This window comes from Acomys minous, assembly GCF_964271855.1.
Source record: "Acomys minous genome assembly, chromosome: 19".
In the NCBI taxonomy this organism is placed as follows: domain Eukaryota; kingdom Metazoa; phylum Chordata; class Mammalia; order Rodentia; family Muridae; genus Acomys; species Acomys minous.
Window position 1 is genome coordinate 7339845 of NC_140499.1, and position 6646 is coordinate 7346490.

A 6646-nucleotide genomic window follows, 5' to 3' on the forward strand; every position below is an offset into this window, starting at 1 on the left:
GCTAGAGCATCTTCTGGGTATATTTGAAGGAGTGGAATAGCTGGGTCTTGAGGAAGTCTTATTTCCAGTTTTCTGAGAGAGCCAACAGCCAGTATGCTTAATTGCTGAGCCATGCCTCCAGTTCCCAACACACACACACAGAGACACACACACACAGAGACACACACACACACACACACACACAGAAACACATAGACACACCCAAATACACACAGACACACACACACAGAAACACAGACACACAGACACACAGACACAGATAGACCGACACACAGACACACACACTTTTTTTTTTAATGAGACAAGGTTGAATGTATATTGTGCTGGCTTTGAACTTGTTTTGCAGCCAAGAATGACTTGAATTTTTTATCCTCTTGCCTCTGCCTCCTGAGTGTTGGGTGGCAGGCATGTGCTCCCCTGCCTAGTTTATGTAGTGATGAGGATAGTACCTAGTGCTTTGGCACGCTAGGCGAGCATCCTACTTTGGACCTCTCCTGATGCCATGTTGCTGTGTTGCTTCCCAGCACTGACTATAGATGAGACAGTTTTCTGTACACCAGAGAAACTTTAAATGAAGCAATGGCTTGCCATTCTCAATCCAAGAACGGCCCCAACTTTAACATTCTCCAGACTGGAAAAAGGACCGTACTCTGTGAAAAAGGAAGCCACTTTGTCATTTGGATTTTCTCAGGGGAAATAATCACCTAGATACTGTAAGTCCAGATCCAAGGGTGCATTGTGAAGGGAGCCTCCATTTTTCTGTATGATGGTCTCAGTTCACTGATCTTAGCGCTGCCCCTTGGGTAAATGCCTTAGAACCTCTGATCTTACTTTCTCAGGGGGACAGCGAGACCCCAGTGGCAGAATACCTGCCATCAGACTTAAGATAAAATGTGCTCTGCGTAAGGCTTATGAAGGTCAGTGTGGAAGGAAGGCAAATGGCTGGGGCCCCTCTTCTCACTGCTGTCTGCGGGTCCTGGTGAAAGAGGAGTTGAGGTGAGCATTTATAATTTCCATTTCAGATGCAATTGCCTCCGAGATCACATGTCTCAGGCTGGCTGGGAGGCTGCCTTTACTGGCTTAGCAGTTCGTCATTCCCTGCACACGACAGCTTAACTTTTGGGTCCTCAGCTTGGAAAATGTGTTTCACATTTGAACCGCATCTGCAGTGTTGTTTACATTTTTTTCAGAGACTCCATTCTGATGGCCAGATGACTGAGAGAAAGGGGATAATAGCCTCTGCCTCATATCAGCTCAACGGTTCTGTTCTCTTATCTCTCAGTAGCACAAAAGGTGACCCCAGGAGCAAGGCAAAACAAAGTCATAAGTCATCATTGGAGCCGTTGGTGATAAGTTTTTCCCCTATCTTAATTCAGGGACATTCCTGCCACCAGGCTGGGAGGATGCAAACGACTTCTTTCACCTAGAGCAACCTTTGCTCTGATTGGTGACCATGAAAACATACATGATTCATTCCATTGATGACATGTGGCCCTGACAGGTCCCCTGGAAGGCCAGGAGGGCCACTTCTTATGACATGTGGCCCTGAGAGGTCCCCTGGAGGGCCAGGAGGGCCAATTCTTGGCAGTCAGTTTTCTAATTGCGGCTTTACCTTTCCCAGACAGTTCCTCTATATTTTGAACTTTTTAATACCCTTTTCAAAATACATAGGGGCAAGGGGTGAAGAGACAGTGAATTCCGAGGATTTGCTGGCCAGCCAGTCTAGCCAAGTCATTGTGTTTCATGTTCAGTGGGAGACTTTATTTGATTTCCCTTGAGAGCTGGCTGAAGCAAATATGGTTTCATTTATTTGAATCTTAATTACTTTATTTATTTATTTGCGTGTGCATGTGAGTGAGTGAGTGTGTGTGTGTGTGTGTGTGTGTGTGTGTGTGTGTGTATACCAGGGCATACATGGAGGTCATAGAGCAACTTTCAGGAGTCTATTCTCTCTTTCCACCGTGTGGGTTCTGGGAATTTAGCTGAGTCAGCAAATACCTTCGCCCACACCCAGGTGCCTCAATTACCAACAAGAAGTCTCAGAAGACGCAGCGTACATCCAGAGTAAGACCTGGCCACATGCACACTACAGAAGAGCAACGAAGGGTTAGACAGGCCAAGCAGGGGTTCAGGAGGCACTGAGGCCTCCTGGAGGCAGGAGCAGAGCTGACCAGATGTGAAGGCAGCATTGCGGTGCTTAGATGAGTTACGGTTTTGTTTGGTTTGGTTTGGTTTGGTTGGTTGTTTGGTTTTTTGTTTTTGGGGAGGTTCGAGACAGGATTATTCTGTGTAAAAGCCCTGGCTGTCCTAGATTCTCTATTTTGTGGACCAATCTGGCCTTGAACTCACAGAGATCTGCCTGCCTCTTCCTCCCAACTACTGGAATTAAAGGCATGTACCACCACCTCCTCCTGGCTGAGTTGGGCTTTTTGTTTTGTTTTGGTAACATCTACATTAACTATGTGGCATTTTCATACATTTTAAAATATTTTAAATAAAAAATAAATTATGTTTATATGTATTTCTGTTTGTGGGTATGTGCACCTTGAGTGCAGATCCTCCTGAAGGCCAGAAGAGGGCACTAGATCTCTGGAGCTGGAGTTACAGGCTACTGTGAGCCACCTGATACAGACTCTGGGCCTGAACTCATATCTTTTGCAAGAACAGCACATATGCTTAACTACCAAGGCATCTCTCTGCCCCAGCAACTTTATTTTAAAATGTTAATGTATTTTCAAACTTGCACTTGTTTAAACTTCTTCTTTTTTTTTTTTTTTTTGGTTTTTCAAGACAGAGTTTCTCTGTGTAGCCTTGCCTGTCCTGGACCTGCTTTGTAGACCAGGTTGGTTTCGAACTCACAGCGATCCCACCTGCCTCTGCCTCCCAAGTGCTGGGATTATAGGCGTGCGCCACCACGCCCGGCTTTAAACTTCTTAGGAACTATTTTTACATGTCAATTAAATGTGTGAAGGAATACATTGACTTATAAAATTCTTTTTTTTTTTCAGGCTGAACTGTCAAAGCCTTAGTATATTCTCCAATCAATAATCCTAGTCAACACAATAATACTTTGTTGAGCATCAGAACCTAGGAAACAATTTTTTGATTTTCAAATGTATTATTTCCTAGTCAAAGGCAGAACATAATCTGTATTGTGTTCAATCCATTTAAAAATTAGTACTTAATTGTATATTAGACACAAAAGAATTCTATACATCCATGTGAAATGTAACACTACATTCTTTGCATGATTATTTTCAACTGGAACAGGAATAGCATATTAGCATGGTCAACAATGAGACAAAATGGTTGTGTTGTTTTACGATTTATGAAATTCTTTTAAGGGTTCAACAAGCAGAATGTTTTGGTTTTCTTTTTCTCTCCTCCTTCTCCTCATCCTCCTCCTCCTCCTCTTCTTCTTCTTCTTCTTTATATTTTTGAGACAGGGTTTCACTAGGTAGCTCTGGTTGCCTGGAACTCACCATGTAGACCAGGCTGGCCTCGAACTCACAGAGATCTGCCTGCCTCTGCCTCCTGAGTGCTGGGATTAAAGTGTGCGCCACTGCACAGGCTGAGCAGAATGATTTTAAAGTAGGATGTTTAGGTCTTCTGACTCACAGTTATTGGCTCTGCTTCTCAGTTCTTGCTCCTTCACAGATGAAGGGGAACGAGGAAGTATGTGCTTTACATTGATAGCAGTGAAGGTTTGGGAGATAAATTGCTTATTTTCAACAAAAGATTTGTAGAGTTTAGACTAGATAATTCATTAAAAATTATTTTTAGCCGGGCATGGTAGTGCAGGCCTTTAACCCCAGCACTCGGGAGGCAGAGGCAGGCAGATTGCTGTGAGTTCGAGGCCAGCCTGGTCTACAAAGTGAGTCCAAGATGGCCAAGGCTACACAGAGAAACCCTGTTTTGAAAAACAAAAAAAATTTTTTTAAATATTGCATATATTTGTGTCTATGTATGGTTATGTACATATAGGTGCAGTGCCCTGCTAGGCCAGAAAAGGACATCAGATCCCCCAGAATTGAGGTTATAGGCAGTTGTGAAGCCCCGAACATGCATCCTGCCAACTAAACTTAGGTCCTCTCCAAGAGCATACATGCTCCTAATCCACCACCACTTCCCATTTAAAAACCATTTTATTTTTACTTTTAGGTATGTGTAAAAGTATGTATGTTGATAGGTATTCTCTACTAACAAAATGAGCCAATTCAAGCCAAATTAAAGTAAAAAGGCAGGTGTATTGGGGCAGCTCTCCAGTGAGTTCACAGGACCCAAGGAACTGGGCCAGGCAAGTTGCCATGCAGACAAGGAGACCAGGAACAGGGAACGGGTGGGGGTGAGGGGTCGGGGGGGGGGGGAATGAGCCTGGACAGTCATAGAGAGAGGAAAGAGGAGACGGGGAGGGGGAGGGAGAGGGGAGGGAGAACACGCCAAAATGTCTGGGTTATATGGTGAAGAGCCTCTGGGGGAGAGGAAGCCCAGCGTCTGGGCTGGAAAATTCAGCATAGAAAGAAGGGTATGCCAGCCATGTCCTGTAGGAGGTAGGGGCTGAGGGATGCCTGGAGAATCCAAGGCTGGGTTTGCTTTGATATGTTAAATCAGCTTAGCTGATTGTTCAACCTCAGCTGTTTGTCTGAAGCCCAACATATGTCTTTGTGTACGTACACATGTGGGCATGTGGGCACCGGACGCTTCAATATTTGCATCCTGGCTTATAAAATACCGTAGCTAAGAGGGAAGACTCTGTTTGCAGGACAGTGGGGAGAATCCCTGTGGCTGAAGTGAGTGCCAGGTCTCTGCTCCAGTTGTCACTTTTACCAGCACTGTGACACCTCCCCCAACCCCATACATTTTTCAGGCTGTGTTTATTTCTTCTCAACCGGTTCTTCCTTACATTGTGTACTACAGTTGATTGGCCAAGGCCAAACTTGACTTCGCCACTGTCAACAGGAAATATGGTGCAAGGACCTGTCCTTAGAACGGAAGCTCTTTGTCAGCAGAACCGCCAGCACCTCCTGCACAGGGGAACTCAGACACACAGGGCTGCTTAACTATAATTGAAATCTAAATTTTACAAAACTACCCAAGTGCTTATTTTACTTTCCAAAATAACTAATAAAAAGCTTTTCAAAATCACATAAGCTAATCCCTTCTTAAACAATTGTGGTACAATGGGGGTTTTCTTCGGGCCATAAAGAAAAATGAGATTATATTGTTTGTAGAAAATTGGATAGTTCTGAAGTTTATCATGTTTTGCAAAATAAGCACTTCACAAGATAAATATTGCATTTCTCTCTTATATAGGAAACACAGGAGCGTACGCGCACGCACATGAAACTAGGAGGGAGTTTATTAGGAAATAGGAAAAGGGATCAGTGGGACCAGAGAGGGCAAGGCAGGGGTGTAGGTGTGTGTGTGTGTGTGGGGGGGTGACTATCTCAAAACGTGACACTTACTTTCTCTCTTGTTACCGGAATGTAGACCCAGACACCCACCCTCTCCTGCCCTGTCCATTGATTGTCCTAACCCATCTCTGCTTGCACTCTTCATATCTGCCCCAGGTTCCCTCTTTACAAAACAGTAGCAGTGGTATAAAAGCCATCCCTGAGCGATCCTCTCCTTGCTTAAGAATGGAATGGCTTTGCATGAAGCTAGCAAGTGTAGATTCCTCACACCTGGCCCCTGCCTGCCACTGTCCTCACTGTGCCTCAGCCTTTGTCCTTGCTGTGCTCCTGTGGTGTCTAACTCACCAGCCTTAGGGCCTTTATGCTCCAGGCCTCCTTTCCTCCCTTTCTTCTTCTTCTTCTTCTTCTTCTTCTTCTTCTTCTTCTTCCTTTTTTTTTTTTTTTTTTGAGACAGTTTCTCTATAGAAGCCTGGTTGTCCTAGACTCGCTTTGTAGACCAGGCTGGCCTCGAACTCACAGAGATCCACCTGCCTCTGCCTCTGCTGGAATTATAGGCAGGGACCCATGCCCAGCTTCCACGGCTCCTCTTCTTGGCATGCTGCTCCTGAGCTATTTGCATGGTGGGTAGGTGGCTATCTTCATGCAGACAGGGTCCCCATCCAGCCATCCCCCATCGTGTTCTGCACAAGGGCTGCTTTGCTGTCACTGATGACCAGACGCATAGGATGCTTGAGACAACAGCCAAACCTTGAGCCAGCTCTGCATTAGTACAGGAAGAGATGTAGTGAGAGGTGTGCTGGCCCAGGCTTCTACCCCAGCCTCGGCCCTCTAAGTTGGCATGACTTTACTCACAGCCCTGGCCCACGACCATCACTCTCGGTCGTTACCCAAGCAGCCAGCACACCCCAAGGGCAGACAGGCAGATGGGGAGAAATGACAGGAGAGCCAGGGAGCTCCTGATTGCCACTGCCTAGTTGCCTTTCTCTTACTCCCCTAAGGGCGCAGGATGGCAGGATTCGATCACAGCTTGACTCCTAGGCGGTGACACAGAAAATGAAAGGAATATCTAAATGTTCAGAAGCCAGTGACGACTCAAACTAATGAACCTCTTGTGGTCCAGGTAGCTTCCATTTCTCCCAACACGGTGAAAGGAGATTGTCGTCGGTGTTCTGGGCTACACTGGATGGAAGAAGGAAGCCACTGCAGGGTGAATTTAGGCTTCTCAGCAGCAG

General features: G+C 45.6%; 1 long non-coding RNA gene across 1 annotated transcript; it reads right to left on the bottom strand.

The window, feature by feature from the left end:
- Positions 1-5337: 5337 nt before the first annotated feature.
- On the bottom strand, positions 5338-6434 carry LOC311590396. The gene is made up of 2 exons (XR_014776863.1): positions 6267-6434; positions 5338-6173 (listed from the first exon to the last, which is right to left on the bottom strand). It is a non-coding gene; the product is annotated as an uncharacterized lncRNA (long non-coding RNA).
- Positions 6435-6646: the final 212 nt, after the last annotated feature.